General features: G+C 33.6%; 1 long non-coding RNA gene across 3 annotated transcripts; it reads left to right on the top strand.

Annotated features, from left to right (window-relative positions):
• Positions 1–196: 196 nt before the first annotated feature.
• LOC134271968 (uncharacterized) lies at positions 197–6,869 on the top strand. Of its 3 annotated transcripts, none has more exons than XR_009993112.1 (6): positions 197–1,097; positions 1,674–1,820; positions 3,420–3,541; positions 4,118–4,264; positions 5,821–5,968; positions 6,546–6,869. It is a non-coding gene; the product is annotated as an uncharacterized LOC134271968 (long non-coding RNA). The 3 variants fall into 3 exon arrangements; XR_009993111.1 differs by having other exon boundaries at positions 3,394–3,541; positions 5,847–5,968; XR_009993110.1 differs by having other exon boundaries at positions 3,394–3,541.
• The last annotated feature ends 5,438 nt before the right edge of the window (positions 6,870–12,307 follow it).

The raw sequence follows: 12,307 nt of genomic DNA, 5'->3' as shown, positions 1-12,307 counted from the left end.
TTTTCTGAAATTGTCATAGTAAAGTACTGAGAGGGCCTAAGGTTTGTATGGAGTTCTATGGGAAAATAATTAGTGGTCTTTTCCCTATAGAGACCCCAATTTTTACACTTTAAAGTGATTTGAAAGTCATGAAATGTTATTTTTAGCTAATTATTTGAAGATTGATGACATTAAGATGAATGATTGTATGTATGCATAGATTTATGTATGTATTTTGCATGTACATGTGACTGTGTATTTATTATGTTTTGCTCTATCTGTGTATATTATGGAAGTGTAGGACAGTGACCTGGTGTTCATTTTTTTTAGTTTCTTAGACTTTTGCACTTTTGGCATTTTTTCAAATAATTAAGGTGGCACATAAAAGGAATTTTTGTGATGGACAAGTGAAAGGAGGACATTTTCTGTCTTGTCATCTCATGTTTGGTAGTGTATGTGTTCCTCTGGATTGCCCCCCCCCCCCTTTCTTGGCTGCAGGGTGATCAGTTTGTAGTTTTGTTGTTTCTATGTTGTAGCTACACAAAGGTCTATGTTTTCTCTTTTTTCGCTCTTTGTAGTTTCATCAGAATTACTCGCTGCGACTCACTTTCTAATGGTTTCTAGTTTTTGTACTTAGAGTTACTTCCCTTAGACCTGCTGACCAGACAGGTAGAATTTCAACATGATGATATCTTAACAGTTGTGACCTTTGGCTTCTGATTTTTTTTCATAAATTATTGTAATGACCTTGAACTGCATGTATGACATTTGACCTTTATTATATTTACATGTAATATTATGTAATATTGAAAAAACATGTATTCCACCCTTGGCGGATCCATTTTTCATACATTTAGCTATGTAGAAGACATGTAATTAAGGAAATTTTTAGAAAACTTGAAAAATATTGTTGTTTCTTTCATGATTTATGCTTAATTTGACTAATTTTATTGATTTATTTTCATTTAAGCACTTTAGAGGAATTTCATCTTTCAGCTTTCTTGGCCCCGGGAGTGCTCGGTCTCTGATCAGCAGGGGCATTTTCTCTATATAAGAAGAAAATGGAGACTCCCTACCCACCCGATGTATTTTGTCGGACAGTTTTCTGTACATTGCAGGTAAATTTTTTATTTATTAACTTTCCAGCCTCTTATTGTATAGTACATTTTGGGGGTTGAAGTCAGTTTTTGCTTTTCTTTAATTTTTAAAAAAAATTATTTAAATTCTCCTTTTCTTAGCATGAAATTCAAAAAGTAGCTTCTGATTGTAATGTATAAGACTACAGATATTGAACTTTGATTTGTTATCAAAAGGATTGATTTAAACTTGTCTAAATTAATTGTAAACAAAAATAAAAGGGGGCACCTGCTATTTCTTTAAGTGTTTTTCACTGGGGGGTGGGGAAACTTTTTTGTACATACTTAAGCAATAGGAGGGATTAGATAAGAATCAATTAGTATATCAGAGTCTTAAATAATTTACTTTGCATAAGCATAAAAAAATTCTATATCAGTCTTTTTAAAACCTTTGAATTTTGCTTAATTAACTATGATTTATCCAATTTTGGAGCTTTTTACCTAATTCTGGGTAGAATCCACCCTTATGAAATTATTGACTCAATTTTGACTTAATATCACTTTATTAACATTAAAACACAAAAACAATTCATTGTACAAATATTTTATTTATTACAGTCACCAATATATCCAAATATCATCACCGGCCCAGACGTCATTCACTCCTTTGAACTGTGCTGGTAGCAGTAAGGTGTCATCATTTGAGATGGTCACAGTATCCAATACACTGAAGTCACAGGACTCAAATTTCATACATGTTCACAGGTAGGTGTATAGTCTTTGAAATTACCACAATTGACTAATTCTGGGACAGGTAAGTATGTAAGTATAGGAATGAGAGCACCAAATCCCCGGATGCACACATGGCTTTGTTTGTTATGGAACATTAAACAGAATACTGAATGGGTAGGCGTTACGCCATTGGCTGAAATCAGGTATTTAATTGTTTTCATTTTAAAGTAAAATTAATGACCTTTGAAATAAATGATGGGATGAGGGAATATTACAGAAACTATAGAAATACCAGGGAAGATTTTAGGAGTGGGGGTTGATTTTTTATGCCGCGTGTTATTTACTGCGAATCTCTATAAGTTGAAAATAACTGCAATTTTGACCTATAAACGCCATGGGACCATATATTTTTTTCAGTATTTTTTGTTAGGGCTTAGAACAAAGTTTGAAATGATGCTAAAGATTTTTCTGAAATTGTCATAGTAAAGTACTGAGAGGGCCTAAGGTTTGTATGGAGTTCTATGGGAAAATAATTAGTGGTCTTTTCCCTATAGAGACCCCAATTTTTACACTTTAAAGTGATTTGAAAGTCATGAAATGTTATTTTTAGCTAATTATTTGAAGATTGATGACATTTCGAGAGAAAATTTAGCAAAAATTTGAATTAGTTTACTGCGGTAATGGGGTTAGTGGTGATTTGGGTCTATTAAAGAGAGGAGGGGGGGGGGGGGGGGGGGGGGGGAGAAGATAGAAATTAGTAAAGTCCTGTACAGTTGACATGGTCAAAGGAGGAAGGTAAGTTAAGAAAATGTATTAGATTGTTCTTAAGATGAATGATTGTATGTATGCATAGATTTATGTATGTATTTTGCATGTACATGTGACTGTGTATTTATTATGTTTTGCTCTATCTGTGTATATTATGGAAGTGTAGGACAGTGACCTGGTGTTCATTTTTTTTAGTTTCTTAGACTTTTGCACTTTTGGCATTTTTTCAAATAATTAAGGTGGCACATAAAAGGAATTTTTGTGATGGACAAGTGAAAGGAGGACATTTTCTGTCTTGTCATCTCATGTTTGGTAGTGTATGTGTTCCTCTGGATTGCCCCCCCCCCCCCCCTTTCTTGGCTGCAGGGTGATCAATTTGTAGTTTTGTTGTTTCTATGTTGTAGCTACACAAAGGTCTATGTTTTCTCTTTTTTTGCTATTTGTAGTTTCATCAGAATTACTCGCTGCGACTCACTTTCTAATGGTTTCTAGTTTTTGTACTTAGAGTTACTTCCCTTAGACCTGCTGACCAGACAGGTAGAATTTCAACATGATGATATCTTAACAGTTGTGACCTTTGGCTTCTGATTTTTTTTCATAAATTATTGTAATGACCTTGAACTGCATGTATGACATTTGACCTTTATTATATTTACATGTAATATTATGTAATATTGAAAAAACATGTATTCCACCCTTGGCGGATCCATTTTTCATACATTTAGCTATGTAGAAGACATGTAATTAAGGAAATTTTTAGAAAACTTGAAAAATATTGTTGTTTCTTTCATGATTTATGCTTAATTTGACTAATTTTATTGATTTATTTTCATTTAAGCACTTTAGAGGAATTTCATCTTTCAGCTTTCTTGGCCCCGGGAGTGCTCGGTCTCTGATCAGCAGGGGCATTTTCTCTATATAAGAAGAAAATGAAGACTCCCTACCCACCCGATGTATTTTGTCGGACAGTTTTCTGTACATTGCAGGTAAATTTTTTATTTATTAACTTTCCAGCCTCTTATTGTATAGTACATTTTGGGGGTTGAAGTCAGTTTTTGCTTTTCTTTAATTTTTAAAAAAAATTATTTAAATTCTCCTTTTCTTAGCATGAAATTCAAAAAGTAGCTTCTGATTGTAATGTATAAGACTACAGATATTGAACTTTGATTTGTTATCAAAAGGATTGATTTAAACTTGTCTAAATTAATTGTAAACAAAAATAAAAGGGGGCACCTGCTATTTCTTTAAGTGTTTTTCACTGGGGGGTGGGGAAACTTTTTTGTACATACTTAAGCAATAGGAGGGATTAGATAAGAATCAATTAGTATATCAGAGTCTTAAATAATTTACTTTGCATAAGCATAAAAAAATTCTATATCAGTCTTTTTAAAACCTTTGAATTTTGCTTAATTAACTATGATTTATCCAATTTTGGAGCTTTTTACCTAATTCTGGGTAGAATCCACCCTTATGAAATTATTGACTCAATTTTGACTTAATATCACTTTATTAACATTAAAACACAAAAACAATTCATTGTACAAATATTTTATTTATTACAGTCACCAATATATCCAAATATCATCACCGGCCCAGACGTCATTCACTCCTTTGAACTGTGCTGGTAGCAGTAAGGTGTCATCATTTGAGATGGTCACAGTATCCAATACACTGAAGTCACAGGACTCAAATTTCATACATGTTCACAGGTAGGTGTATAGTCTTTGAAATTACCACAATTGACTAATTCTGGGACAGGTAAGTATGTAAGTATAGGAATGAGAGCACCAAATCCCCGGATGCACACATGGCTTTGTTTGTTATGGAACATTAAACAGAATACTGAATGGGTAGGCGTTACGCCATTGGCTGAAATCAGGTATTTAATTGTTTTCATTTTAAAGTAAAATTAATGACCTTTGAAATAAATGATGGGATGAGGGAATATTACAGAAACTATAGAAATACCAGGGAAGATTTTAGGAGTGGGGGTTGATTTTTTATGCCGCGTGTTATTTACTGCGAATCTCTATAAGTTGAAAATAACTGCAATTTTGACCTATAAACGCAATGGGACCATATATTTTTTTCAGTATTTTTTGTTAGGGCTTAGAACAAAGTTTGAAATGATGCTAAAGATTTTTCTGAAATTGTCATAGTAAAGTACTGAGAGGGCCTAAGGTTTGTATGGAGTTCTATGGGAAAATAATTAGTGGTCTTTTCCCTATAGAGACCCCAATTTTTACACTTTAAAGTGATTTGAAAGTCATGAAATGTTATTTTTAGCTAATTATTTGAAGATTGATGACATTTCGAGAGAAAATTTAGCAAAAATTTGAATTAGTTTACTGCGGTAATGGGGTTAGTGGTGATTTGGGTCTATTAAAGAGAGGAGGGGGGGGGGGGGGTAAGAGAAGATAGAAATTAGTAAAGTCCTGTACAGTTGACATGGTCAAAGGAGGAAGGTAAGTTAAGAAAATGTATTAGATTGTTCTTAAGATGAATGATTGTATGTATGCATAGATTTATGTATGTATTTTGCATGTACATGTGACTGTGTATTTATTATGTTTTACTCTATCTGTGTATATTATGGAAGTGTAGGACAGTGACCTGGTGTTCATTTTTTTTTAGTTTCTTAGACTTTTGCACTTTTTTCAAATAATTAAGGTGGCACATTAAAGGAATTTTTGTGATGGACAAGTGAAAGGAGGACATTTTCTGTCTTGTCATCTCATGTTTGGTAGTGTATGTGTTCCTCTGGATTGCCCCCCCCCCCTTTCTTGGCTGCAGGGTGATCAGTTTGTAGTTTTGTTGTTTCTATGTTGTAGCTACACAAAGGTCTATGTTTTCTCTTTTTTCGCTCTTTGTAGTTTCATCAGAATTACTCGCTGCGACTCACTTTCTAATGGTTTCTAGTTTTTGTACTTAGAGTTACTTCCCTTAGACCTGCTGACCAGACAGGTAGAATTTCAACATGATGATATCTTAACAGTTGTGACCTTTGGCTTCTGATTTTTTTTCATAAATTATTGTAATGACCTTGAACTGCATGTATGACATTTGACCTTTATTATATTTACATGTAATATTATGTAATATTGAAAAAACATGTATTCCACCCTTGGCGGATCCATTTTTCATACATTTAGCTATGTAGAAGACATGTAATTAAGGAAATTTTTAGAAAACTTGAAAAATATTGTTGTTTCTTTCATGATTTATGCTTAATTTGACTAATTTTATTGATTTATTTTCATTTAAGCACTTTAGAGGAATTTCATCTTTCAGCTTTCTTGGCCCCGGGAGTGCTCGGTCTCTGATCAGCAGGGGCATTTTCTCTATATAAGAAGAAAATGGAGACTCCCTACCCACCCGATGTATTTTGTCGGACAGTTTTCTGTACATTGCAGGTAAATTTTTTATTTATTAACTTTCCAGCCTCTTATTGTATAGTACATTTTGGGGGTTGAAGTCAGTTTTTGCTTTTCTTTAATTTTTAAAAAAAATTATTTAAATTCTCCTTTTCTTAGCATGAAATTCAAAAAGTAGCTTCTGATTGTAATGTATAAGACTACAGATATTGAACTTTGATTTGTTATCAAAAGGATTGATTTAAACTTGTCTAAATTAATTGTAAACAAAAATAAAAGGGGGCACCTGCTATTTCTTTAAGTGTTTTTCACTGGGGGGTGGGGAAACTTTTTTGTACATACTTAAGCAATAGGAGGGATTAGATAAGAATCAATTAGTATATCAGAGTCTTAAATAATTTACTTTGCATAAGCATAAAAAAAATTCTATATCAGTCTTTTTAAAACCTTTGAATTTTGCTTAATTAACTATGATTTATCCAATTTTGGAGCTTTTTACCTAATTCTGGGTAGAATCCACCCTTATGAAATTATTGACTCAATTTTTACTTAATATCACTTTATTAACATTAAAACACAAAAACAATTCATTGTACAAATATTTTATTTATTACAGTCACCAATATATCCAAATATCATCACCGGCCCAGATGTCATTCACCCCTTTGAACTGTGCTGGTAGCAGTAAGGTGTCATCATTTGAGATGGTCACAGTATCCAATACACTGAAGTCACAGGACTCAAATTTCATACATGTTCACAGGTAGGTGTATAGTCTTTGAAATTACCACAATTGACTAATTCTGGGACAGGTAAGTATGTAAGTATAGGAATGAGAGCACCAAATCCCCGGATGCACACATGGCTTTGTTTGTTATGGAACATTAAACAGAATACTGAATGGGTAGGCGTTACGCCATTGGCTGAAATCAGGTATTTAATTGTTTTCATTTTAAAGTAAAATTAATGACCTTTGAAATAAATGATGGGATGAGGGAATATTACAGAAACGATTTTTTATGCCGCATGTTATTTACTGCGAATCTCTATAAGTTGAAAATAACTGCAATTTTGACCTATAAACGCCATGGGACCATATATTTTTTTCAGTATTTTTTGTTAGGGCTTAGAACAAAGTTTGAAATGATGCTAAAGATTTTTCTGAAATTGTCATAGTAAAGTACTGAGAGGGCCTAAGGTTTGTATGGAGTTCTATGGGAAAATAATTAGTGGTCTTTTCCCAGGAAGCTGCTTACTGAAAACAAATTTCGCGTAGGCCGAGCTCGATCGAAAATACGTAAACAAAAGAAAGAAACCGATCTCGATATGAATACGGGCGCAAAGGCGGCAAATTCAAAACACAGATTTATAAATACAGGACAATGGGAAATATGGGATTTTAAAAGTGCTGTTTAACTATATTTTAGAACTAATTTAAACAACTTTACTCCACAAACACCAGTGAATAAGCCAACAACTCAAAACACCACTGAGAATAAATCAAACTCTATAACCTTCACTCAACTGATTGACCAACTGCTGTAAAAAACCACAGACTAAAACAACTATGTCTCGTCCATAAACAGTCAAATGTCAAAAGGAAAAAGCAGTTAAATATTCTATAAGGTAATACCTGGGTAGGTTGAAGGGTATAAGGCTATGTGCACTGTTAATTTACCACTTACCCATCCTGGCTCTCTTGCTTTCAGTCCAATAATAATTACTCAAATAAAAATAATGTGCACAGTATATACAAATATAACCCAAGCTAAGTAAGACAACAGACGGACAAACCGGTCATGACCAATAATCACTTATATGCATATGCTAGCTAGCTACCTCAAAAATAATTACATGCATGTATCAATCAAAGAAAATCTTATCTAAAGAAAACCTTATCTAGTGTCTTTGGATCCGGGTGCACCAGTCGGGTCAATGAAACATGCATGCAGCTGCGAATCACTACACTGTCACTATCAGCTGATGTCGCAAACACACAAATGTTCTGATCAGTCACGCGTGAAACTATGAAATCACATACACTGTTCTGTGTTCACTCTGAAGTGTCATGCACAAATCGCTGAATACTTCGGGTATCAGTCACAAATGACGTCTCCTGGGAATACCATCAGGGATGTACCACGCCCAGTCCTCTCCGTTCACTGCTGTGCCTCACTGTGTCCCAACGTGGGCGCCAAATTGTAACAGGGGGTTGGTAATGAAGAACACTCCTCTGTCAGGGTTCAGGTCTTATTTATTTAGACACAGTGAGCTTTAGCAATACAATGTTATTATAGCCCTGAAATATAATAAAACAACAATATAATAGCACATCAATTCAATCCTATTAATCATCTATACATGAAGCTCTCATAGTTAACATATCCATAATGATATATATTGTAGATGATAGGTATATGTGTACATTTACTATCAATTAAGGGAGATAACTCTTATAGTTAATATATGGACATTACATATTTTCTCCCATATAAAGGTATAAAAAATAGGACTAATTAAAACAAATAATTCCTCACCATTCTGTGGGAAAAGGCTACCACATGAATGTGTGATGTTTACAGCTTTTTACACAACATGTATATGGACTCTGTAATTTAATACAGTAAACATTAAAATATATATATTCCTTTAAAATAAAATCATCTGTTCACTTTGAACAAAGTTACCAAATATCTGGGTCATAAAAATATATGGTGTAACTTGAACATAACAATTTACACTTATAATATAATACATTACTGATCTTTATAATCAATAATTCCAATCATAAAAATAACATCTTTCTCTCATGGTCATACATTTAATTAATATGAAGTGAAATTGGGATCTTTAATAAATGCAGATCTATAGAATAGACATATTACTTAACAATTAGTAATAAGGAAAGTTAGTACTTACCAGAAAATGGAATTTGTCAGTCTCCAAAAGTCAGTCATGGAGTCCATAAAAACTCAGTCTTGGTCATTAACTCAACAAGACAAAGAATGAATATTTTGGCGGTAAAACCAATGACCATAAGAATAAAACCAATGAAATCCAACTTCACAACCAAACTACCAATAAGAACCAATAACACTCCAAAACCTTTGAACTGCCCTAAGGTAACTAATTATCTATATACAGGTGTACAGGTAAAGGGCTAAGGATATAAAGGAGCGGATCAAGCTTTTTATACTTTTATCTATTATGGTAGTTTAATTTATTTACATTAAATTTAAAACACTTATTTATTATATACGCATATTATACACACTACTACATAAACTTCGTAACAGATAGAACATATTGTCAAATTGACTATTTCGGTCCCTTTCGCTACATCAAGCGCTTCCGCCATTTACAGACATCTACGGAGAGCCGTCATTGCATAAATTTCATAAATAAATCGATTTGTGTGAAAAACTAAAGCATGTTTTAACTTAGCTTCAAATCCTGCTAGCTCAGTAAAAACGTTTTTAATGGTAATACATGTAAGTAGATTACAATATACATTGGAGTAGGCCTACACCGAACTATTTGGGGGAAAGTTAAAAACTCAGGCAAATTCAATGCATTGAAATAACCTCACATAACCAACCCACATTCGCGTAAATTTAAAGTATTATCAGTCATTCTACGGGTCAATTTAGGCACAGACACTTGGGGTATGTACCCCCCCCCCCCCCTCACCCCCCTTTTCCATTTTTTTCTTTTTAAATCTGGGTTCGAATCACCTTTTTTCCTATGTTTCTATTCTAATATGCACTATATGTTATCAATAATATAACCCTTTTGTAACATTATTTATAACATAAAGTACATATTAGAATAGAAAAATAGGGAAAAGGTGACTCGAACCCAGATTTAAAAAGAATAAAATGCCTGTGAATTTAGGGTATATATCATAACCAAAAAAAAAAATAATAATTTTTTCAAACAGCCAATTGCACACTTTATTTCACTAAGGAACATATCTCTGCACTTGAGAAAAATTATACTCAACAGTATCTTTAACTTTTTAGTTTTTATAACAATTTCAATTTACCATTCGTTTTAAGGCTATATTACGCGGAAGTTATTGCTTAATTAAACAGCTAAGACCTATTAGTTTTAAATAAACCTGAACTTTACACATTTTTTATTTTCTTACGTTCAGTATGTATAACACTAAATATTAGGTTTGAAGTCTCGCATGCATTGATCCGATATTAAACCTTCTGCAAAAATATCGTTACGGAAGTAATCAACACGAAAAATTCCCAGCATTAAAAATTGAATAAAAGTAACATTTATTTAAAGATGCTGATCAAAAGTATGAAGTATTCGCCGTAAAAATAATACAAACTTTTATAATTTCTATTCGCGGATCTAGCGGGGGGGGGGGGCCCCCTCCTAGAAAACGGTGACCCCTCCTCGGAAACACGGATCTACGGAAGCCCGTTGGTGCCACGTACGAAAAATATTTTATCTGGACGCCGCCACATAAATTATTTTGCAAAAGGTGAGTGTTATTGGGTTAAGAAGATGGATGTTGACACAGCCGCTGCTTATTGATAAAAAGGTTAATGATAAAAAAAGAATTCTGAAATATTGGAACACCATTGTTAGAAATCCAAAATGCAAAACTTTATTTAATTCTCAACCAATCATAGCTTACAGCAAATACAAGAATATAGGTGACGAGATAACCCGGTCTCACCTAAAACTAACTCCATGATTTCTGTCCCTGATCCCTGATGAGGCTTCTTAATAACCGAAACACTCTACAAATACTTGCATAATTCAAATCAAATATTGATCTGTTCTATGCAGAAACATATCTACTAGAAGTTGGATTGGAGTGTTGGTTCATAATAAATCTCTTACAAGTTTGGTTGACTGATGTCGCTATTATAATTTTTACACTGTATCCACCTCTGAAATCACACGTTAAAACATATGCATTCACGCGCATCAGGAAGCCAGGTGTTATCTGACGGACGCCATATAAATTATGTGGCGGCCGCCAAATATTATGTAGCGGGTAAATATTTGGCGGCTGCCAGATGTTATATAGCGGCCGCCAGATAAATGTGTGGCGGCCGCCAGATAAATTATGTGGCGGCCGCCATATATTTTAAAGTAGCGGCCGCCAGATAAAATATTTATCGTACGTGGCACCAACGGGCTTCTGTACGGATCTATGTGATAATGGTATGAAAAGGCATTTATAGGAAGCATCTTTTACCCCCCCCCCCCCAACACACGCACACACACACACACCGAAATAGGTTTTTCACTTTTGGGAAATGAATGTACGTCTTTTCATTTTTATTTTTTTTTGCTTGTCAAGAAATTTCTGGGTTGGAATTTATTTCTTGACTGGGGTGGAACCCCCCCCCTCCCCCTGGAAAAAAATTCTGAATCCGCGCCTGATTTCTAATGAATAATTTCTTGAATTACCGTTAGACCGTTTATACGGAAATTAAATTTTTAAGGAACACAGTCTTTTTTTGTCCATTTCATTCTTTTATGGTCTAATTTACCTGACTCGCAACTAGAATCAATCATGTAAGGGTTCGTGGTCACTTACAGGTACGTTTTAGTTCTTTGTGAAATCTGCATTCTGTACGTGTGTGATAATAAAAACAAAATTGTTACGGGAGTTAATTGATTTTCAATTGACATGCTTTGATTTCGTATGAAAGAAGATATATAAATTATAAAATAAAAATTTTATATAGCGCCATATCTTTTATTTATACTCTAAGCGCTTTACATACCTGTAGATATTGTAATCTACATAATAAAAGGAAGAATAAAATAATCCTACATACACCTATAAAAAAATTAAGAAAACCTGAAAAATACAGTCATACATTAATACAAGTCATACGTATGTATATATTTCATTTCAAAGAAAGGCCTCTCTAAAAAGATGAGTCTTGTGTTCCCTTTTTTAAAAAAACTTCATTTTTCAACTTGTCGAATATCCTATTCCAGTGCATTACTCTGTCATAAGTTATCTGTTCTCTTTTTACATAAGAAAATACTTTTTGAACGTTCAGTGGAATCTAATCAGAAAGCTTATACATGGAGCTGAAAAATCTTGAAATTTGTTAACGATTGAAGCCCTGTCAAAATTTGCAGTTAAATACGTTTTTAAACATTACACATTTATTGACTGAATTCGAGGGCAACATGCATTTTGTTGGACCCAAGAACCAAACACGGCCTCAGGCAGACAGTTTGGTTCGAGGATTGAAAGAACGCATTGTTATACCTTTAAAAGTTCATTCCTATACAAATGTATATGAAAAATAGTCTAACATTCGTAATGATTTACTGAGCAGGCGTAAAAAAAATCGATGACCGAGGGAGATGTTGGACTGGTCGATG

Source organism: Saccostrea cucullata, unplaced genomic scaffold, assembly GCF_032062105.1.
Source record: "Saccostrea cucullata isolate Sc308-1 unplaced genomic scaffold, CSIRO_AGI_Scuc_v1 ctg7814, whole genome shotgun sequence".
Lineage (NCBI taxonomy): Eukaryota > Metazoa > Mollusca > Bivalvia > Ostreida > Ostreidae > Saccostrea > Saccostrea cuccullata.
Note: the sequence above shows the minus strand (reverse complement) of the source record. Positions and strands in the feature narration are given on the sequence as shown.